Below are 23,233 nucleotides of genomic sequence, written 5' to 3'. Positions count from 1 at the left end.
CGCTTACTAGATAGCAGAAGACAGATAGTATACTTTCATGGTCAGCAGAAAAACACTAACAAAACACCATCCAGAGATTACCTTAAACTCTGGCATTAACTCATAACACCAGAGTAGCAATCCCTGATCAACGAGAGCTTTCCAGACACAGTAACAAAACTTCAGCTGTGAACTGGAACAAATAGGCAAAACGAAACATGGACAAAAGTCCAACTTATCTAGTAGTTGTCAGAAGCAGGAACAAGCACTGAGAGGCATCAGATAACATTGTTGACCGGCAAGAAACCACCAGAGAAATGAGCTTAAATAGCGACACCCACTACTGATGGAATCAGGTGAAACAGGAAAGAGGATGACAAGTCCAATTCCACAAGCGGCCACCGGGGGAGCCCAGAATCCAAATTCACAACACAAGGGTTTCCAGCAATATGGAAGAGAATGAATCTCTCTGCTGCCAAAAAGCTTAAAATAGTTCAATGCCTTGTACAAGGTATGAAAACATTAGATATTTCATGAAAACTTCAGCGTGATCATGGTACTGAGAAGAGATTTGTGGCTGATGCACAGCACAGATGTTTTTGTGCAGATAAAGACATAATGAGGAAGGTTTCTGCCAGACATATTTACAAATTCATCGAAATAAGAGAGCAGCTGCTTAAGTACCATTAGAAGCTAAAAACAAGTATTTGAACCTGCTGGTGCACCTGTAGTCCCGCAAATCTCAAGGTGTAGGATCAGCCATAGGCTGCAAGTTTATAATTTATTTTTACTCTTAGCTGTTCATTTGAATTTTTTGTCACTTTTATAAAAATTGGGCTAGATTTTTATTTTTGTCTTTTGGTTTATTATTGCTTTCAAGTTATTTGTCTCCTTAAGTTTTCTTTTTCATAATGGAAGTAGCTGATAAAATACATTTCTATAGTCTGCTGTTCATTGATTTTCAGCAACTTTTATTTGTCTATTTTTGGGTGGTCAGATCAAACTTAGTGCTGCATTTAATATTGGATTTGGTATTTTTAATTATTTTTTATTCTTTTTTTAATTGTTTTTCATTGTTATTTTATTGTTATTTATTTATCTCGCAAGTCTAAAAAAAAGACGGTTGTTCCTAATTTTGGTTGACAATAAACATATTTTAATTTCCCTCCCCTAGTATGTAAAAATGCTGAAAATCAATTAGGAAATTATATCTTTTCATTGTAAATGGGCAGAAAAATTATTTCTGCAAACAACTAGCAATAGGTGATAAAGTTATTTGTAAAACAGAGACCTTTGATCTGCACCAACACACGATGTTACACAATGAGCACAGATTTGGCTGCGGAAAACAAGACAGAAGTAAAGCAGCGTCTTCGCCAAAACCAGTAGTCACGTGTCTGCTGGATACAAATTCGGAGCTAAAGCTTCTTTTGCTTTATCCATTATATTGAGAAAATGGGGAAACGGGGAAACAGAGAAACAGGTTTGTCTTGTTCTCTCATCTTCTATTTTAATCAAGGGAGGTGTGACTGTATGAAGCCCAACAGTCACAAAAAGTGAACCCAATCCTACACCTTCTCCAATGTTGCACAATCTCACCAACGAGGAATGTCAATGGAGTGATTGTCCCACCTCAAAAAGAAAATAGACTGTATATATATACTTCCAGTGGTCACATCTCCTAATAGTCACAAAATATTGTAAATCGTGAACGGATTATGGAAGGGATCAAGGGTGATGACTAGGCTTGGCCAAAACTTTCTCCTGCATCTTTCCTTCCTTCTCTTCCCGCAATTGGCCTTGTGTCTAAGGAGTCACTCTTCTCTGTAACCCTCTCCCTTTCCGGAGATCTTGTGCATTATTCCGAGGGGTGGTGCTTATGTAGATCAATAGTCCGGCTCTTGCAAAATTAAGAGGACCTTACTTCCCATGTACCATCCCCGGGAATGAAGGTGCTTGTGCGACATAGACTTTGGAGGACATGGATTGATTTCATTTGCCCAAATATTTCAACTAGATGGAACATCACATATAAATGGGAGCATTTCATGCATGTTTCACAATCTTCATTTGGACCTTAAGATGGGAGAATGACGCTATCATATATGGCATCTGTCTCTATGAGTTCACTAGACTGAAACGAAAAGACTAAAAGGAGACACAACTCAACTCATACGTAGAATGTGGAGTCAAAAGCAACCTTATTAAGTTTCTGTAGACATCTCCAAAGCTTTCCCTACTTATCCACAGCAAAGGAGCTGTCATATTTATCTTTCCTCTGAGCCTTAGATTCGGCCCTCACGTTCCCATTTTCACAAGTCTCGTTTGAATCTCCCTTTTTGCTTAAAAGAATCCGTCACCATCTCATTGTCACTGATGTCATTGATAACCGTCTCATCTCTACTTCAATTTTTCTCCAGCTGAAATGAGAATTTTCTTAGAATTTCTTAGCTGCACACAGAACTTATCGTCCAGTTTCCCCACCTGAAAATAAAAAATTAAAGGCTTTTAGAGACAATTTCCTTTTCTTAAAGAGGATGTGTCTTCAGGTCAAAAGTGGCCATTTTTTGCTCTTATGTTATTGCCGCTAAGTATTCCAGTTTTTTGTTTAATTTCGAAATATGATTTCAGAGATATGAGCCTTTTTATTTTTTACCAATTTTTTATACATATATATACATGGGGTGCAGCTCACATAATTCTTTGGGGGCGTGTCTTTATGCTGCTGTGCATTATCGCTGTGTGTGGACTGCCCACTTGGTAAAGACCATGCTCCCCTGATGAAAATTGTTCTCCCTTCTGAAAATACTCTGTCTACATAATTGGTACCTATTATTATTATTATTATTTGGAATGACACCTAAAGTGTCACTGGCGCTGCCCAGGAGGCGCTATCAGGGGGCATGTGAATGAGCACAGGGAGTGCAGGCAGAAGGATCGCAGTGCACAAGGACCTTAGACTAGTGTAGTGAGCACAGGACCTGGCACTGAGTGATCACATGACTGGGAGGGGCGGAGCCACTGCACGTGAGTGCAGGGAAGGACACTGAGCATGCAGAGCACAGGGCAGACAGTAAACGTGGTCAAGGAGAGCCGAGAGTCAGAAGCCAGATGAACGCGCAGTACCTAGGGACAAGACAAAGAGTAAACGGGGATAAGCCAAGGAGGTCAGATAACCAGGAGAGACAGAGCAGTACAAAAGCAAGATGCAGAGGCAGAAGTCAGGGGACGTACCGGGTCATACACAGGAAGGCACACATTTAAGGACAAGTCACCTGGGTCAGCAACCACTAACCGAGTATACGGAAGTATCACCGACACTAAATGCTGGTACTGCCAACATTAAATAGCCGCCCCAAAACCAAAGAGAGGCGGACTGAATTGACCCTGACCTGACCTGGTGGAGGCGGAACAGAGTCATGACATTATTATTATACTCTTCATCTCTCTTTTGCAAGAGAACCTGCCACCAGATGAAAAGTGGACCGTTTTTGCTCTTGTTTTATTTCCAATGCTCCCCTGAGTATTTCATTTTTATAATCCTCCATATGGTTCCAGAGATATCAGATATTAGTGCTGTATTTTATGGTCTTTAACAAGCGGGTGGTGCTCACAAGATAATAATGCAAAGCAGCCTAATGACACGCCCCCGAGGATCCTAGGAGCCATGCCCACTTTTTGAATTCTGTAAATATTGGAATCTCTGGAACTATATGTCGGATTAAAAATAAACCAGCAGAATACTCGGGAATAGTAGGAGTAAACTTAAGGACAAACTGACTACTTTTGAGTTCATGACATGTCCTCCTGCAAGAGAGAGATGGAGAGTATAATACTTACAGGGACCCAGTATGTAGACCCATTTTCAGTGGGAGTAAATTAATTTTAGCAGAGGAGGAACATTTTTTTAACATGGGTGGACACATTTTAAGCAGGGGTGGTTCAATTTGTAGAAAAAGTGATTCCATTTTCAACAGTGGTAAACCAATTTTCATCAGGGAGCCTAATTTTTAAGTGGGAAGTGGGAGTGGATCCATTTTAAGCAGGGGCAGATCAATTTTAGCAGAGGCTGCACTATACATAGAGAGAATTCTCCCAGTTATATGCCATGGACTATGTAGAGTCTGGGGACAGTATGAGAGTTTGCTGTGGACCGTCTGGCACTGAATCCTGCACTATTTGACCTTTCCTATAGGTCAGGTAACCTGACTACTGACTTCCCATATAGAAAGGTGTAGATTTTCTTCATTGCTCTGAAGTGACTGTAGATCAGTACTGACCTGTTTTGCTTGGACTTAATAAACATAGTGTGGACTTTTACCTGCAGAGTCTCGGCATTGCCAATCATCGTCCTCCCCCCACATGTACAGATGATGATGACATATACAATGAGACATACTGGACATCACAAATCTAACGTAAATCCTCATTAGGTATGTCCACCCAAAGAACGAGATCTGAGTTTGGAAATCTCCTTACTCTCACATATAAGACAATGTGAACAGACTCAAGCCCCCATATTAAAAGAACATCAGCTCATTGAGGTTATGGGATTTCTTTCTTTATACTGTGGTCTTAAGGTAGATGGTTTTGAAGTGGTATGTTTTGAGTATTTTTGGGGATGTTGTTGAGGGTGTAGAGGAGTTTACTCAGGCAAGGTAGGGAAAACCAGAGAATAAGGGCAGCTGTAGAGAAGTGTTGGCACATGTATAGGAGATTACATAGAAAAGAGATCCATGGATGATCAGAGGTGGAGCATAACGATGCTTGAGGAGCACTGGAGGATAAGGTCACTGTAGAAGAGATAGTCTCGCTAGTGAAGCAACATTTTCAGAATTGGCACTGGGTATTAATACTCAGTTCAGGCCACAAAAGAAACATCCACTGAATATGCAGTGCCAGTCACAAAAGTAAGTGGGTAATATTTCTGTGGCTGTCTCTGTAAGGTGGGTATTACTTCTGTGGCTGGCACTGTATATAAGGTGAGTATTATTTCTGTGGCTTGCACTGTAAGGTTGGCATTACATTTGTGGTTGGAACTGTATATTAGGTGGGTATTACTTCTGTGGCTGAAACTGTAAGGTGATGGTGTCAAGAAGGGGTCCCCGGGGGGTTCACTCAGAATCGCATTGCTACCATCAACTTGTCAAGATATCGCAGCCTGGGAAGGTCCTGTAGAACCACTCACTGTGATCTGCTGCCCTCTATTGTCTGGACAATTACATGCTGACCGACGATTAACTAAGGAGACAGCAGGCTGTTTCCACTAATAAGCCACTTATCAGTAAGTCAACTGTGAGGGTACAGTATATACACTTCTGATTTCGATGCATGGAATATATGTACACTGCTCAAAAAAATAAAGGGAACACTAAAATCCCACATCCTAGATATCACTGAATGAAATATTTCAGTTGCAAATCTTTATTCATTACATAGTGGAATGTGTTGAGAACAATAAAACATTAAAATGATCAATGTAAATAAAACTAATATCCCACGGACTTCTGGATTTGGAATGATACTCAAAATGAAAGTGGAAAATCAAATTACAGGCTTATCTAACTTCAGTGGAAATGCTTCAAGACAAGGAAATGATGCTCAGTAGTGTGTGTGGCCTCCACGTGCCTGTGTGACCTCCCTACAATGCCTGGGCATGTTCCTGATGAGGCGGCAGATGGTCTCCTGAGGGATCTCCTCCCAGACCTGAACCAAAGCAACTCCTGGATAGTCTGTGGTGCAATGTGACGTTGGTGGATGGAGCGAGACACGATGTCCCAGATGTGTTCAATCGGATTCCGATCTGGGGAACGGGCGGGCCAGTCCATAGCTTCAATGCCTTCATCTTGCAGGAACTGCTGATACACTCCAGCCACATGAGGTCTGGCATTGTCCTGCATTGGGAGTAACCCAGGGCCAACCGCACCAGCATGTGGTCTCTCTGATCTGAGGATCTAGTGACCCACTGCAAAACTGGTCATGCTGAAGGATGTTGCAGGCAGCAGATCACCCTCCATGGAGTCTCCAGACTCTGTCACATTTGTCACATGTGCTCAGTGTGAACCTGCTTTCATCTGTGAAGAGCGCAGGGCACCAGTGGCGAATTTGCCAATCCTGGTGTTCTGTGGCAAATGCCAATCGTCCTGCATGGTGTTGGGCTGTGAGCACAACCCCATCTGTAGATGTTGGGCACTCTGACTGACAGAAACTGACTCCATGAGGATGGTCTGTCAGTTTGTGCTGACACATGCACATTTGAGGCCTGCTGGAGGTCATTTTGCAGCGCTCTGGCAGTGCTCCTCCTGTTCCTCCTTGCACAAAGGCTGAGGTAGCGGTCCTGCTGCTGGGTTGTTGCCCTCCTATGGCCCCCTCCATGTCTCCTGGTGTACTGGCCTGTCTCTTCATAGCGCCTCCAGCCTCTGGACACTACGCTGACAGACACAGCAAACCTTCTTGCCACAGCTCGCATTGATGTGCCATCCTGGATGAGCTGCACTACCTGAGCCACTTGTGTGGGTTGTAGAGTCCGTCTTATGCTACCATGAGTATGAAAGCACAACCAACACTCAAAAGTGACCAAAACATCAGCCAGAAAGCATTGGTACTGAGATGTGGTCTGTGGTCCCCACCTGCAGAACCACTCCTTTATTGATAACTGCCAATAATTTCCATCTGTTTTCTATTCCATTTGCACAACAGCATGTGAAATTGATTGTCAAACAGTGTTGCTTCCTAAGAAGTTTGATTTACTCAGAATTATAGTCTGTTGTTTAAGTGTTCCCTTTATTTTTTTGAGCAGTGTATATACCCCCGTTACAGTCACTGTGAATTCCTCAATAACTCAGAATACTCACTGCTACCACCAGTCAGTTTTTATATTCAGGCTGAATGGAGACCTGGTTCTGGTAGCATATGGCTTTCATGGGTGTGGTTTGCAGAACAAAAGGAACAAAACTATTACATTTTATATTTACGGTAATCCAAAATGAGGCAGTGTATATAAAATATATGCAAAAGATTTTACAAAGGGGACAAAACAATGCAGCATAAACAGTACATAAAATAAAGAGGAATAGCGGAAGAAAATTACTACTTCACTCACAGATGAGTCAACTTAGCTGAAGGAGAGCACTTTGATTTGGAGGAAGCTCAGCGAATGGGAATCATGCATGCACGACGTGTGCCTCTCTACAGGATCCAATATCAAAATTCGGCTTGACCATTTATCAGTACCTGAGTTACACCACCACCACCCCCCATGATGACCTCAGGTGGGCCGGGTTGTGGGATGTCCTCACCCCTTCAGGATTTTACAAAATCACAACTTATACAATACACGCAATATTTTCCAACAGGATTTTACCTTTCCCCAGAGATCAAACATAACATGATTGTTGTCAGTTTTCTGGCCACTATGGATTTGTGGCTTATAGGCAGGAGTTATAGTTATGAGAAAACATGCATATTCCACCAACGTTCACCATCCAACCTGACGGAACTGGAGAGGATCTACAAGGAAGAATGGCCGAGGATCCCCAAATCCAGGTGTGAAAAACTTGCTGCATCATTCCCAAGAAGACTCATGGCTGTACTAGGTCAAAAGGATGTTTCTACTCAATAGTGAGCAAAGGGTCTGAATACTTATGACTTTAATAAATTTGCAAAAAATTACTACAATTATGTTTTTTCAGTCAAGATGGGGTGCAGAGTGTACATTAATGTTAAAAAAATGAACTTTTTTTGAATTTACCAAATGGCTGCAATGAAACAAAGAGTGAAAAATTTAAAGGGGTCTGAATACTTTCCGTACCCACTGTACACAACACTGAAGACCTACGTATGCCGTTGTCAAGAGTGTGTCAGAGGCTGCAGACAGTCACACTTCGGATTCTTTGACCAAGTGGCAAACTTTCTCTGGCTCTAATTGACACACCTCCTTTCCCCTCATCCGTTCGTGTTCCACTTAGTCTTTCCTACGCTGTGTGTGACATTATTGTAACAAAGTGGCACGGGGTGGTAGTTATAGCCGAGTCCACTAGGTCACAGACAGTGAGCACCCTGGCCCCTTGCACATGAAAAGACAGATCTGTTCCCAGTCCCAGGTAACAGTTGGTTACCTCTGTCACGCTGCGGCTCTCCATGCTGGAACGGCGTCCTCTGGATGTACCACAAGTCACACTTTGTAAGGCCCAACAGTGGCAACTTGTTTAATAAAGATGAAGAATAGAGGAAGGCATTCCTGAATTGTCCCTATTCACAGCAACAGAGGCAATGGCCCCCAGTTGGCTCTCAGGAGCTAAAAGTCTCTTGTGGGGCATGCACACAGTCCTTGTGCACCCTGCCCAATAGTCCACTTTGTTCCCCTCCAAGGGTATGGCCAGCTCCCAGCATGGGAGCATGTCCTGAAACTGGTAAGCCTGCCCAGACACTGATCCAGAAGCAGGCACTTCCTACCTCTTTTGGGCTGCTAACCTAGCCCACCAGTTTAACTCCTGCTATGCCTAACTCTAACATACAGTATACACAATATAGAAACATGAAATACAGGAACATCATAGATGGGATTAATAACACATTAATACAATAGCAGACATAAAACATTACAAGACAATATGAGAACATACAGGTAAACCATCCAGGCACCACATGATGCAAAGGAGAGAGGGGAGGCAAATGAGGGTCTCCGCCACCTCCTTACACCATCACTGCTCGTGCATATTTAAGGAGAAAAAAAAGAAAACTGACACCTGTTTTTTTGGGGTATGTTTTTTTCGGATGTGTTTTTTGTGTTTAAGGAACCTGCAATTCCTGGTTTGTCCTGACAGCAGAGGTGGCACTGCACTGGAGAGCAAAACCAAGAAAATTTCTGTTTGTTGACAGTTGAGCTGGAGTAAGCACGGTGGATGCTGGTTTGCTGTACTTTAGCTAAGCCCATTGCCATCTTCACCATTGACTCAGCGCCACTTGCACAGAAAGCTCTAACTCAGATTGTACATAATTCCTTGCTATTTCCTGGACAGTCTTCCCGCCACAATTGTATTGGGTCTTCCCTGGTTGGTGAACCATAATCCGATGGTGGATTGGTAAGCTAGAGAGGTCACTGAGTGGAGGGATTACTGCCAGGAGAACTGTTTAGATATTTCCCTTTCTACAGTCTCTGCAGAAACCTTACCTGCATTTTTGTCGGGGTTTGAGGACCTTTTCTCTGAATGTTTTATGACTGTCCTATTAATCTTTTCCCCGGAGCTAAGCTGCCAAAGTCCAGACTGTATAATCTTTCTGGTAGCGAGAGACAAGCCATGAAGGATTTCATTGCGGAAAGTCTGGAAAAGGGACACATCAGACCCTCATCTTTGCACGTGGTGGCAGGGTTCTTCTTCGTGAAGAAAAAAGATGTTGGTCTATGTCCCTGTTTAGATTTCCAGGAATTAAATCAGATCACCATCTGAGATCCACCCTCTTCCTCCGATTCCTGATCTGGTCAGCCAGGTCGTGGGAGCTAAGGTCTTCTCCAAGTTGGATTTAAGGGGGGCCTACAACCTGATTATAATCAGAGAAGGGGATGAATGGAAAGCAGCATTCAATACCCCTGAGGGTCATTTTGAGAGTCTGGTCATGCCTTTCGGTCTGACCAATGCGCCTGTGGTATTTCAGCATTTCATCAATGATATGATGTTTGTGGTGTTCTATCTTGATATTTTGGTTTACTCTCCTGAGTTGGAGACACATCAGGGGCACGTTAAACAGGTCCTGCAAATAGATAATAAATTATATGCCAAACTAGAAACGTGTTTTCGCCATCCTGTAGGTGCAGTTCTTGAGGTACTTGTTGTTATCTTCAGGTTTTCGGATGGATCCAGAGAAAATCTGTGCTGTCCTTGATTGGGACCATCCCAAGAACTTGAAGGCTCTATAACGTTTTCTAGGCTTTACTAATTTTTACCGAAAGTTCATCTGGAATTATTCAGTGATTGTGAAACCCCTTACTGACATGACAAGAAAGGGGTCAGACGTTTCCAAATAGTTGGACGATGCCCTGAGGGCTTTTTCATCCCTTAAGAGCTGTTTTGCCACAGCTCCTATACTTAGTGAACCTGATGTTTACCAGCCCTTTGTTGTTGAGGCAAATGGCATCAATGCGCCTTCTTTTCTAAAAAAAATTTATTCAGCTGAGAGAAATTATGACGTGGGTAATAGGGAGCTTTTGGCATTTAAATTGACATTTGAAGAATGTTGACATTAGTTGGAGGAGGCTGTCCATCCTATTACTGCTATCACTGACCATATGAACTTGTCATATCTTCAATTGGCTAAACGTCTCAACTCTAGGCAGGCTAGATGGTCCCTGTTTTTTACTAGGTTCAATTTTGTGGTCACTTTCTATCCAGGGGTCAAAAATGTCAAAGCTGATGTTTGTTCTGAAGCTTCCCTGGTGGTGGTGACCATGAGGACCCTGTCCTGATTTTGCAGAAGAGGGTAGTCATTTCAGCATTGTACCCTGAGTTGGAGGGTGAGGTGTTCGAGGCCCAGGGGACGCCCGGCCTCCTGCCCTGCAGGAAGGTTATTTGTGCCACCAAATCTGCACCGCAAAGTAAATGGGGAGCATCACAACTCTGTGCTGGCTTATCATCCAGGTGGCAAGGCAACCGCAGACCTCCTTTCTCTTCGTTTTTGGTGACTGGGGTTGTATTGGGATGTGGTTAAACAGGTATCTGCTTGTAGTGACTGCGCACGTTCTAAGGTATCACATACCCATCCATTTGGTACTCTTATTCTGCTGCCTATACGCAGCAGACCATGGACACACTTGTCCATGGATTTTATTACTGACCTACCAGTATCTGCAGGCAAGACTGTGTTTTTAGTGGTTGTAGATAGGTTCAGCAAAATGGTTCATTTAATTGCATTACCGGTGTAACAGGCCAAAGTAACCCCGTCCCAGATTAACCCCGGGTATAATTTGGCCTAGGCCAGAGTATACCCCGGGGTATAAACTGGCCTAGGCCAAACTATACCCAGGCATAAAATGGCCTAGGCCAAACTATACCCCGGGGTGTAAAATAGCCTAGGCCAAACTATACCCCTCCAGGCCACATTATACCCCCCAGGGTTAAAGTGGCCTAGGCTACATTTAACCCTGGGTATATTTTGGCCTAGGCCAAACTATACCTAAGGATGTAAAACAGCCTAGGCCAAACTATAACAGGCCACACTATACCCTCAGGCCAGACTATAGCCTTTTACTGGTTGCTATGGGATTTTACATGGCCACTTTATCCTAGCAACGCCCTGGATACGGTTGGAAAAGGGGTTTATCTACCTTGGGGGCACCCTCACAGCACTGCGGGGAAGCCGGGGAACCCTTTTACTGGTTGCTATGGGATTTTACATGACCAATTTATCCTAGCAACGCCTTGTATACGCTTGGAAAAGGGGTTAATCTACCTTGGAGGACACCCTCACAGCACTGCGGGGTGGGTGGGGATCCCTTTTACTGGTTGCTATGGGATTTTACATGGCCACTTTATCCTAGCAACGCCCTGGATACGGTTGGAAAAGGGGTTTATCTACCTTGGGGGCACCCTCACAGCACTGCGGGGAAGCCGGGGAACCCTTTTACTGGTTGCTATGGGATTTTACATGGCCACTTTATCCTAGCAACGCCTTGGATACGCTTGGAAAAGGGGCTTATCTACCTTGGGGGCACTGTCGCAGCATTGCATGGAGGCTGGGGAACTCTTTTCCTGGTTGCTAAGCGATTTCAAATGATCAATCTAAGGTACTTACACCATGTAAAACCCTATAGCAAGCAGGGTGCCCCCAAGGTAGATAAACCCCTTTTCCAAGCATATACAAGGCATTGCTAGGATAAAGTGGTCATGTAAAATCCCATAGCAACCAGTAAAAGGGTTCCCCACCCACCCCGCAGTGCTGTGAGGGTGCCCCCAAGGTAGATTAACCCCTTTTCCAAGCGTATACAAGGCGTTGCTAGGATAAATTGGTCATGTAAAATCCCATAGCAACCAGTAAAAGGGTTCCCCGGCTTCCCCACAGTGCTGCAAGGGTGCCCCCAAGGTAGATAAACCCCTTTTCCAAGCGTATACAAGCCGTTGCTAGGATAAAGTGGTCATGTAAAATCCCATAGCAACCACCTAAGGGGTTAACCACCTATCCTTAAGTGCTGCGAGAGTGCCCCCAAGGTAGATAAACCCCTTTTTCAAGCGTATTCAAGGCGTTGCTAGGATAGAGTGATCATGTAAAATCCCATAGCAACCAGTAAAAGGTTTCCCCACCCACCCGCAGTGCTGCAATGGTGCCCCCAAGATAGATAAACCCCTTTTCCAAGCGTATCCAAGGTGTTGCTAGGATAGAGTGATCATGCTATATCCCATAGCAACCAGTAAAGGGGTTCCCCACCCACCCCTCAGTGCTCGTCAGTGCCCCCTAGGTATACAAAGCCCTTTTCCAAGCATATCCAAGGCGCCAAGACAACGAGCTGGCACGAGCAGGGCTGAAGATTTAATGTCACATGTGACTATAGGGAGGGGGTGGGGCTTAGAAAGGGAGATCCCTGGCGTCACCAGAGGTGGAGGAGCTTGAAAAGGAGCAGTGCCCGATGGGAGGGGGAGCTGTGACCTAGAAGAATGAGCAGCTTTCCCTCAGCTTACCCTGGGGGGTATAATCTGGCCTGGAGGGGTATACTTTGGCCTAGGCTATTTTATACCCCGGGGTATAGTTTGGCCTAGGCCAAAGTATACCCGGGGTATAATCTAGCCTAGGCCACTTTAACCCCGGGTATAGTCTGGCCTGGGGGTATAATCTGGCCTGTTACACCGGCACTTACGAATGCCAAAAGTTCAGGTGTTTATGAATGAGATTGTGATGTGGTGTCAGATCGGGGGTCCCAATTTGTCTCCAAGTTCTAGAGGGCATTCTGTTCTTAACTGGGGTGTAGCTGTCCTTTTCCTCTGCCTTCCATCCCCAGTCGAATGGACAGACCAAGGGCGTTAACCAGAATTTAGAGACTTACCTCAGGTGTTTTGTCTCCAAAAATCAGGAGGATTGGGCATCCTACTTACCGCTGGCAGAATTTGCTATCAATAATCACCGTCAAAAATCTACCGGCAGGTCACATTTCCTTGGTGCATACGGTTACCATTCGCAGCTTGGTACTTTTAGCGGGGGAGGGGCTTCAGGAGTTCCTGAAGAGGAACGTTTTGCTTTGTCGCTTTCCTCAGTGTGGGTTCTGAGTCATTTGAAGATTATGGGGTACAGGTACAAACACATGGCTGACAGAAAACCCTTGCCAGGTTCGAACCCGAATGTGAATGACTTTGTGTGATTGTTTACCAGGAATATCAGGTTGAAGGTTCCTTCCTGGAAGATGGGACCTAGATTTATTGGTCCTTATAAAATAACCGCCGTCATTAATCCAGCAGCATTTCATCTAGAGCTACCTCAGGCTCTTAAGATCCACAATGTCTTCCATACGTATTTGCTCAAGAAGTATGTAGAACCTCTTGAGCCCTTACCCCTACCGCCGCCCCCAATAATGGTTGATGGAAATCTCAAGTTTCAGATTTCGAGGATTGTAGATTATCACCTCCAATGTCGTTACCTACAATACAGTTCACTGGAAGGGTTACGGTCCAGATGAAAGGATCTGGGTCTCGGCATCAAAAGTGAATGCACCCAGGCTGGTTATTCATTTCACACCTCTTATCCCGAGAAACCTGGTCTTGAGTGTCCGAAGGCCACTTATAGAAGGGGGGGTACTGTCACAGGTGTGTCAGAGGCTGCAGACAGTCGCACTGCATCTAGCTGCAGAAGGTCTCTCTTTGGCCTTTTAGACACCTTCTTAACCCTTCTGACTGTTTCACCCAGTGGCAACCTTTCTCTGGCTCTAATTGACAACCTGGACCTGGGTGTTCATAGACTCCCAGCCTGCTGCTGGGAGTTGGCGGTGATGTTTCCATTTCCCTATGTTGAGGCTTGGAGCTATAGCAGTCAGCTCTCTTCCTCTTTGGTGTTGCTGGAGGACATCTGTGCTACATCTCTGAGTCTACCCAAGATAAGGTTCCCCTTGTTCATCTATCCCAGCTTGTCTTTAGTGGTAGTGGAGATCGACTAGTGCAGACCCCATCATTCCCTAAGCAGGGCTTATTGCCAGGGTTAGGCAGGGATTAGGTTCCTGCTCAGCGATAGGTGCAGAACCTATATAATAATGCTTAGGGCAGACCGAGTAACTATAGATCTGCTTAGGGGTCGCCACTCCCTCCTTCCCTAGTGCTGGGCTTCCTTCCCCTCATCCCTTCATGTTGCACTTAGTCTTTCCCACAATGTGCATGACAGCCATCATATAGGTACAAAATAGTAAATGGGTTTGAGGGGAATGTAAATCACCTTGAAATTTAGGCTGTGTGATGAATTGTCCACTGATGTCACGACAAGCGTCGCCCAAAATGAATACGATTTTACTGGGCAAAATCAAATGAACTTACAAAATCTGGACAGTTTATTTAATCGTTTATTAGCCACGATGTGCCCCCAAAATGACCATAAATCTAAAACGTGTTGAGAGCATACAGCCCACCGTCAACCTGAAGCCTCTGGTCATTGAAGCATTTGGTGCAATTGGTCCTTCCAACCCATAATCCCCATTGCTTCCCATTACCGACTACAATAATATTAATAATATTAGAGACAACCTGAGTGGTCCGCACCATGAGCAGCGGGGTCAGGACCTTGGACAGCATCTAAGGCACTGCTCTCCCCTATTATCTATGGAAATGGAAGAGCTAAATACTGTATTTAATGAAAGGCAAGTTCCATGGTGATCGGTAATTATTATTCCAGGCCGAGCTGCGTGATTTAGTATATTAGGCAATGTTATCATTTGGTCACTCCGGCCCTAGGTCACAGCGACCCAAAGATTCATCATTGATACGACGGCCAAAATATACTGGATAATTATTCAATTTGTATGTTCAGAAGGGTTGCAGATGGTGAGTCACATCAAAAGGTAGAGAGGCGGCACATATCAGCGCCAAAAGGGGGCCGACTGGTGGGGCTTGTTTCTAATCTCATGATATAAACCAGGATCGAAAGTCTTATGGTCAAGGTCTACTATAAAGGATGATAAAAGGGATAAAAGTGGATCCAGTAACTGATAAGTAACCTATAAGACCATCCCTTTAAGAAAGCTAACAGTGTAAAATATTTCTAACCTATGCAGCTTTTATTCTGCCTCTGAAGGTAAGGGGGCAGCTCAGGTTGGTCCCATCAACCTTCCCTACAGAAGGTATAGAATTAGAGAAAAAGTGCCAGGTTTTTAAAGAAATATGCTCACTTGTAGACTTTGGTGGCTATGGCCTGGAAAGTATCTGAACCGTTCTTACAATGTGAAGCATGTCCTCCTGGCTTTGCTAAAACAGAACAGTCTGCCGAGCCGCATGATTAGAGGTAAAGAAAAATGATTGAATGTAATGCTGAATATGTTGGAGCATCTGTGCGAGCTGCATAAAGCGGTGACTGATTACTTTATGCACCAGGTAAACTCGAGCATGGCCGATGCATTTTCATTTATCTTTTTATATATATTTAGGACTTTGTACACATTTTTCATTATTTTCCTAATCATTATTCTTTATTTATTTTTCACTCCCTATTTTTTTATTTTTCATATTTTTTAATTCCTGTTTCGTCATTTTCACTTCATTTTTTCTCCCTTTTTTTTAATTATTTTTTCATCTCTCTTTTTTTTTTTTTTTTTTCATTTTTACCATACTTACCTAGAGAGTTTGCCATTCTATAGAACATGGGTGGTTGGAGAGGGCCTTGTTGTGGTTATGGGGACATAACTTCCCTTGATTGGCAAGGATTAGGACTTTTCAGTAGCGTTATACTATTTTGTCCCTGCTTAATTTATCATTAATATTATTTTTATTTACATGGTGCAATAATGCTTTACTCTTTTGATTTGGTCTTGGTGCATATTAATATGCCTTTTCTTCTCAATGTGCCCAGTTGTTCTGTAATATAATTGTACTTCCATAAAACGTTGCTTTTCTTCTATGTTGCATTCAATGCCCCACTCCTTCATTGTTGATATACATGGCCCTTGGCTCCGTTGCATATTCTGCTTCTTCTGCGCGGGCTTATCCTTTACCTCTCTTAGCGCCTGCTGTGTCGGTACATTTTGCATTTTGCTTGCGCCAGCCACTTCTGGTTTAGGTGGCACGCACTATACGTATACTAGTGCGCATGGGCCCTGACTTTGACTGCACCGGCAAATGTCCAGTGAACGCATGGTTGCACATGAGAGTTTTTGATTTAACATACATACTCCATTCACATCTCATACTCTTTCATTTAAGTTGGAGTCCTTTGTGATAGTGACATCCATGGGTTCCTTGTTCTGCCCGTCCACTACTGTTCATATCTTAGAATCTTTTCATGTTTGTGTTTTTAATGCTTTTAATGTGTTTTGGCACTGTTTGTTCCTAATAAAGCCTTTTTCATTTTGATATTTCCTTGGTGTGTGCACTATTTATTTGGGCTGTCTTTTCTCTTGTTAAACGCGAGCACGGGTTACTTTGAACTCCACAATTTGGCAGCAGATCAGCAACATGTGTCACCTACTGTAGCTCTTCAAAGAGGGTAGTAACACCTTCATTTTTATATAGGAAAAAAACACAACAATGCAACAAGAGATGGAGGAAGAACAACCACTTCTGCATGTTTACCACTGCTGTGGTGCTGCTGGGGACCCTCGAGAGCAATGTCACGTGCAGCAGAATACAGAAGAAGAACAGTGACAGCGGCACATGAGAAGGACAGTTACTTAGCGCAGGCAGGTGACAAGGCTGACAATCAAAAACAAAAAAACTGACTATATAGAATAAAGTGTGAACAGGTGCAAGCTGCCATGATTGCATAACAAACAGATTCCTGTCTAGGCTGCATGCAAACATGAAATATATGAAATGTGAATTGCATTACTGCTGGATAGAATAGACTTATTAAAATGAAGGTACTTAGTGCATAAATTGGCCAGTTCGTGAGAGCCCATAAGCCATGACAAGGCGACAGTTTGAAGACCACAATGCTAGCATTGATGACCTACGATCACAACAGGGTGCAGAAAGTGAACCCTCGAAGACCTCAGTTGTGTTGGTCAGCATATTGTTAGCATCAAGTAAAGAAATGATTAATGGATAACCATGCTTTTAGACACCCACTATAAAATTAAACCAGGGGATTTTTTTTCCACCTTCCAAAATGGAGAAAAAAGTGCTGCATTACCGACTTACCTTGAATTCCAAGCGCTCTTTTACCTGTGCCAATGCTAAGGATACAAGTAGCTGCAGAGTCAGCAGAAATGACATGTATGACATCATGGAACATCTTTTTTCCACTGCGGCACAAACCTGGTTCTTCCATACAGACCATCTGTGACAACAACAACAGCCCAACATCTCCTTCTCTGCTCCCCTCTTATCTCCTTTTTCCACAATTGCATACAAGATTTCTCCTGTGCATCCCCCTACCCTGAAATTCTCTACCTCAACATATCAGACTCTCGCCTGCCATAGAAACCTTTGAAAGGAACCTGAAGACCCATGTCTTTCGATAAGCCTACAAGCTACAGTAACCACCGATCGACCAAACCGGCACAAGTTCTGCCCCCACCTACTGTAAATTCACCCACCCTTGCATATTGTGAGCCCTTGTGGGCAGGGTCCTCTCTCCGCCAGTACCAGTCAGTGAAGTGTATTGTCTAAGTTTATTGTACCTGTATTTTAATATACAAAATCTACAAGAAACAGAATGAGCTAAACCCTGCTGTAACTAAATAAGAAAAAAGCAAAAGTGCATTTAAATAACACAGAGTTCTTAGAAATACTGTTTTTGATAAAAAATAGCATAAAAGTCATCGCATTCTTGTACATAGGAGCAGTATTATAGTAGTTATATTCTTGTACATAGGGGCAGTATTATAGTAGTTATATTCTTGTACATAGGAGCAGTATTATAGTAGTTATACTCTTGTACATAGGAGCAGTATTATAGTAATTATATTCTTGTACATAGGAGCAGTATTATAGTAGTTATATTCTTGTACATAGGGGCAGTATTATAGTGGTTATATTCTTGTACATAGGGGCAGTATTATAGTAGTTATATTCTTGTACATAGGGGGCAGTATTATAGTGGTTATATTCTTGTATATAGTGGCAGTATTATAGTAGTTATATTCTTGTACTTAGAGGGCAGTATTATAGTAGTTATATTCTTGTACATAGGAGCAGTATTATAGTAGTTATACTCTTGTACATAGGGGCAGTAGTATAGTAGTTATATTCTTGTACATAGGGGCAGTATTATAGTGGTTATATTCTTGTACATAGGGGCAGTATTATAGTAGTTATATTCTTGTACATAGGGGCAGTATTATAGTGGTTATATTCTTGTATATAGTGGCAGTATTATAGTAGTTATATTCTTGTACTTAGAGGGCAGTATTATAGTAGTTATATTCTTGTACATAGGGGGCAGTATTACAGTAGTTATATTCTTGTACATAGGGACAGTATTATAGTAGTTATATTCTTGTACATAGGGGGCAGTATTATAGTAGTTATATTCTTGTACATAGGAGCAATATTATAGTAGTTATATTCTTGTACATAGGAGCAGTATTATAGTAGTTATACTCTTGTACATAGGGGCAGTAGTATAGTAGTTATATTCTTGTACATAGGGGCAGTATTATAGTGGTTATATTCTTGTACATAGGGGCAGTATTATAGTAGTTATATTCTTGTACATAGGGGGCAGTATTATAGTGGTTATATTCTTGTACATAGGAGCAGTATTATAGTAGTTATACTCTTGTACATAGGGGCAGTAGTATAGTAGTTATATTCTTGTACATAGGGGCAGTATTATAGTGGTTATATTCTTGTACATAGGGGCAGTATTATAGTAGTTATATTCTTGTACATAGGGGGCAGTATTATAGTGGTTATATTCTTGTACATAGGAGCAGTATTATAGTAGTTATACTCTTGTACATAGGGGCAGTAGTATAGTAGTTATATTCTTGTACATAGGGGCAGTATTATAGTAGTTATATTCTTGTACATAGGGGGCAGTATTATAGTGGTTATATTCTTGTACATAGGAGCAGTATTATAGTAGTTATACTCTTGTACATAGGGGCAGTAGTATAGTAGTTATATTCTTGTACATAGGGGCAGTATTATAGTGGTTATATTTTTGTACATAGGGGCAGTATTATAGTAGTTATATTCTTGCACATAGGGGGCAGTATTATAGTGGTTATATTCTTGTACATAGGGGCAGTATTATAGTAGTTATATTCTTGTATATAGGGGCAGTATTATAGTAGTTAGATTCTTGTATATAGGGGCAGTATTATAGTAGCTATATTCTTGTACATAGGGGGCACTATTATAGTAGTTATATTCTTGTACATAGGGACAGTATTATAGTAGTTATATTCTTGTACATAGGGGGCAGTATTATAGTAGTTATATTCTTGTACATAGGAGCAGTATTATAGTAGTTATACTCTTGTACATAGGGGCAGTAGTATAGTAGTTATATTCTTGTACATAGGGGCAGTATTATAGTGGTTATATTCTTGTACATAGGGGCAGTATTATAGTGGTTATATTCTTGTACATAGGGGCAGTATTATAGTAGTTATATTCTTGTACATAGGGGGCAGTATTATAGTGGTTATATTCTTGTACATAGGAGCAGTATTATAGTAGTTATACTCTTGTACATAGGGGCAGTAGTATAGTAGTTATATTCTTGTACATAGGGGCAGTATTATAGTAGTTATATTCTTGTACATAGGGGGCAGTATTATAGTGGTTATATTCTTGTACATAGGAGCAGTATTATAGTAGTTATACTCTTGTACATAGGGGCAGTAGTATAGTAGTTATATTCTTGTACATAGGGGCAGTATTATAGTGGTTATATTTTTGTACATAGGGGCAGTATTATAGTAGTTATATTCTTGTACATAGGGGGCAGTATTATAGTGGTTATATTATTGTACATAGGGGCAGTATTATAGTAGTTATATTCTTGTATATAGGGGCAGTATTATAGTAGTTAGATTCTTGTATATAGGGGCAGTATTATAGTAGCTATATTCTTGTACATAGGGGGCAGTATTATAGTAGTAATATTCTTGTACATAGGGGCAGTATTATAGTAGTTATATTCCTGTATATAGGGGGCAGTATATAGTAGATATATTCTTGTACATAGGGGCAGTATTATAGTAGTTATATTCTTGTACATAGGGGGTAGTATATAGTAGTTATATTCTTGTATATTATAGTAGTTATATTCTTCTACACTTCTACATAGGGAGCAGTATTATAGTAGTTATATTCTTGTACATAGGGAGCAGTATTATAGTAGTTATATTCTTGTACATAGGGGCAGTATTATAGTAGTTTTATTCTTGTACATAGCGGCAGTATTATAGTAGTTATATTCTTGTACATAGGGGCAGTATTATAGTTTTGATAATCTTGTACATAGGAGCAGTATTGTAGTAGTTATATTCTTGTACATAGGAGCAGTATTATAGTAGTTATATTCTTGTACATAGGAGCAGTATTATAGTAGTTATATTCTTGAACATGGGAGCGGTATTATAGTAGTTATATTCTTGTACATAGGAGCAGTATTATAGTAGTTATATTCTTGTACATAGGGGCAGTATTATAGTAGTTATATTCTTGTACATAGGAGCGGTATTATAGTAGTTATATTCTTGTACATAGGAGCAGTATTATAGTAGTTATATTCTTGTACATAGGGGCAGTATTATAGTAGTTATATTCTTGTACATAGGAGCGGTATTATAGTAGTTATATTTTTGTACATAGGAGCAGTATTATAGTAGTTATATTCCTGTACATAGGAGCAGTATTATAGTAGTTATATTCTTGTACATAGGAGCAGTATTATAGTAGTTATGTTCTTGTACATAGGGGCAGTATTATAGTTTTGATAATCTTGTACATAGGAGCAGTATTGTAGTAGTAGCCAAACAATGCAGAAATGGTCAGTATATATACAGTTGTTCTTCTGATAGTTGAAAATTACATGCAGTGAACTAAGATGTTTTAACCTATGGTCACCCAGAAAGCCTTTTGGTAAACACTAAAAGGATGAATGTATTTTTATTTTATTTTTATTTAAAGTATTTTATCCTTTCTGTTTTTCTATGACTTTAGAACAGGCTGACCGCTATCACTGTCCCGGAGTCACCTCTCCTTGTTTACACAGTAAAACATTTTGATCCGTCCTTTGCAAGTAAATATCTATTTATTAATCTGCTCCAAGTACAATAACAATCAAGTTGGTGACAAAAATTTTGTTGAAAATAGCAGTAAATTTTATAAGAACTAGTGTATTTGTTGTCAGTATTATAAGTCTTCATGATAGTTTTTATATGTTTTAATATTTTCAGTATTCATGTAATTTTTCCACTTCGTTCCTCTGAAATCTTTTTTTGCTTTTACGCTTTTTTTCTTTTTTTAGGTTTGATATTTTATTTTTATTTTATATTTTCAATTTTTTTGAAGATTCAATTTCTTCCTCTAATCTATGGATCCTGGAGCAGAACAATGTTTACTGCAGGAAACAGAGGAGTCTGAATGGGACAAATGTGTCTGTAGGGGATAGCCTCATGATATCTGTATTGCACATCGTGGTCTGAAGGAAAGAGAAGCATCCCAAAAGGACGGTGTGGTTGGAGTGGCCCAGAGTTCTCAAATGGGACAGTGTTGTTGGAGGTGCCAGAGTTCTCCAGAAGGGACAGTAGTGTTGGAGGATCCAGAGTTCTCCAGAAGAGACAGTGATGTTGGAGGTCCCAGAGTTCTCCAGAAGGGACAACGGTGTTGGAGGGTCCAGAGTTCTCCAGAAGGGACAGTGTTGTTGGAGGGCCCAGAGATCTCCAGAAGAGACAGTGGTGTTGGAGGTACCAGAGTTCTCCAGAAGGGACAGTAGTGTTGGAGGTCCCAGAGTTCTCCAGAAGGGACAGTGGTATTGGACTGGCCCAGAGTTCTCCAGAAGGGACAGTGGTGTGGGACTGGCCCAAAGTTATCCAGAAGGGACAGTGGTATTGGAGGGTCCAGAGTTCTCCAGAAGGGACAGTGTTGTTGGAGGGCCCAGAGATCTCCAAAAGAGACAGTGCTGTTGGAGGTACCAGAGTTCTCCAGAAGGAACAGTAGTGTTGGAGTGGCCCAAGTTCTCCAGAAGAGACAGTGGTGTTGGACTGGCCCAAAGTTATCCAGAAGGAACAGTGGTATTGGAGGGTCCAGAGTCCTCCAGAAGGGACAGTGGTGTTGGAGGGTCCAGAGTCCACCAGAAGGGACAGTGGTGTTGGAGTGGCCCAGAGATCTCCAGAAGAGACAGTGGTATTGGAGGTCCCAGAGTTCTCCAGAAGGGACAGTGGTGTTGGAGGGCCCAGAGTTCTCCAGAAGGGACAGTGGTGTTGGAGGGCCCAGAGTATTCCAGAAGGGACAGTGGTATTGGAGGGCCCAGAGTTCTCCAAAAGGGACAGTGGTGTTGGAGGGCCCAGAGATCTCCAGAAGGGACAGTGGTATTGGAGGGCCCAGAGTTCTCCAGAAGGGACAGTGGTGTTGGAGGATCCTGAGTTCTCCAGAAGGGACAGTGGTATTGGAGGGCCCAGAGTTCTCCAGAAGGGACAGTGATGTTGGAGGGCCCAGAGATCTCCAGAAGAGACAGTGATGTTGGAGGATCCAGAGTTCTCCAGAAGGGACAGTGGTATTGGAGGGCCCAGAGTTCTCCAGAAGGGACAGTGATGTTGGAGGGCCCAGAGCTCTCCAGAAGGGACAGTAGTGTTGGAGGTCCCAGAGTTCTCCAGAATGACAGTAGTGTTGGAGGGGACAGAGTTATCCAGAAGGGTCAGTGGTGTTGTAGGGGCCAGAGTTGTTTAGAAAGCACATGTTGTTGTACGCAATAGTGGGGACTTCAAGAGGACAGGGAAGTCTGGAGGAGATAGAGATGTTGAGAAGATGACATAGGGGCCTGGAGGAAAGAGTTGAGTCTGGTGGGGACAGAAAAGTTTGAAGATGAGAAATGCGTCTATAGAGGACAGAGGAGTCTGGAAGGAAAAGAAGTGTCTGAAGGATTAAATACGTTTTAGGGGGGACAGAGGGTTCTAGACCGG

The 23,233-nt window shown here is 42.3% G+C and overlaps 1 protein-coding gene across 1 annotated transcript in view; it reads right to left on the bottom strand.

The window, feature by feature from the left end:
• LOC143773255 (vitelline membrane outer layer protein 1 homolog) overlaps positions 1–1,604 on the bottom strand; it is a 31,499-nt gene extending 29,895 nt beyond the window's left edge. The window contains exon 1 of the mRNA XM_077260747.1: positions 1,554–1,604. The gene's annotated coding sequence lies outside the window, so the exon portion shown is untranslated. The remainder of the gene's footprint in view (positions 1–1,553) is intronic.
• Between the last annotated feature and the right edge of the window lie 21,629 nt (positions 1,605–23,233).

This window comes from Ranitomeya variabilis, chromosome 5, assembly GCF_051348905.1.
Source record: "Ranitomeya variabilis isolate aRanVar5 chromosome 5, aRanVar5.hap1, whole genome shotgun sequence".
Taxonomy (NCBI): domain Eukaryota; kingdom Metazoa; phylum Chordata; class Amphibia; order Anura; family Dendrobatidae; genus Ranitomeya; species Ranitomeya variabilis.
Note: the sequence above shows the minus strand (reverse complement) of the source record. Positions and strands in the feature narration are given on the sequence as shown.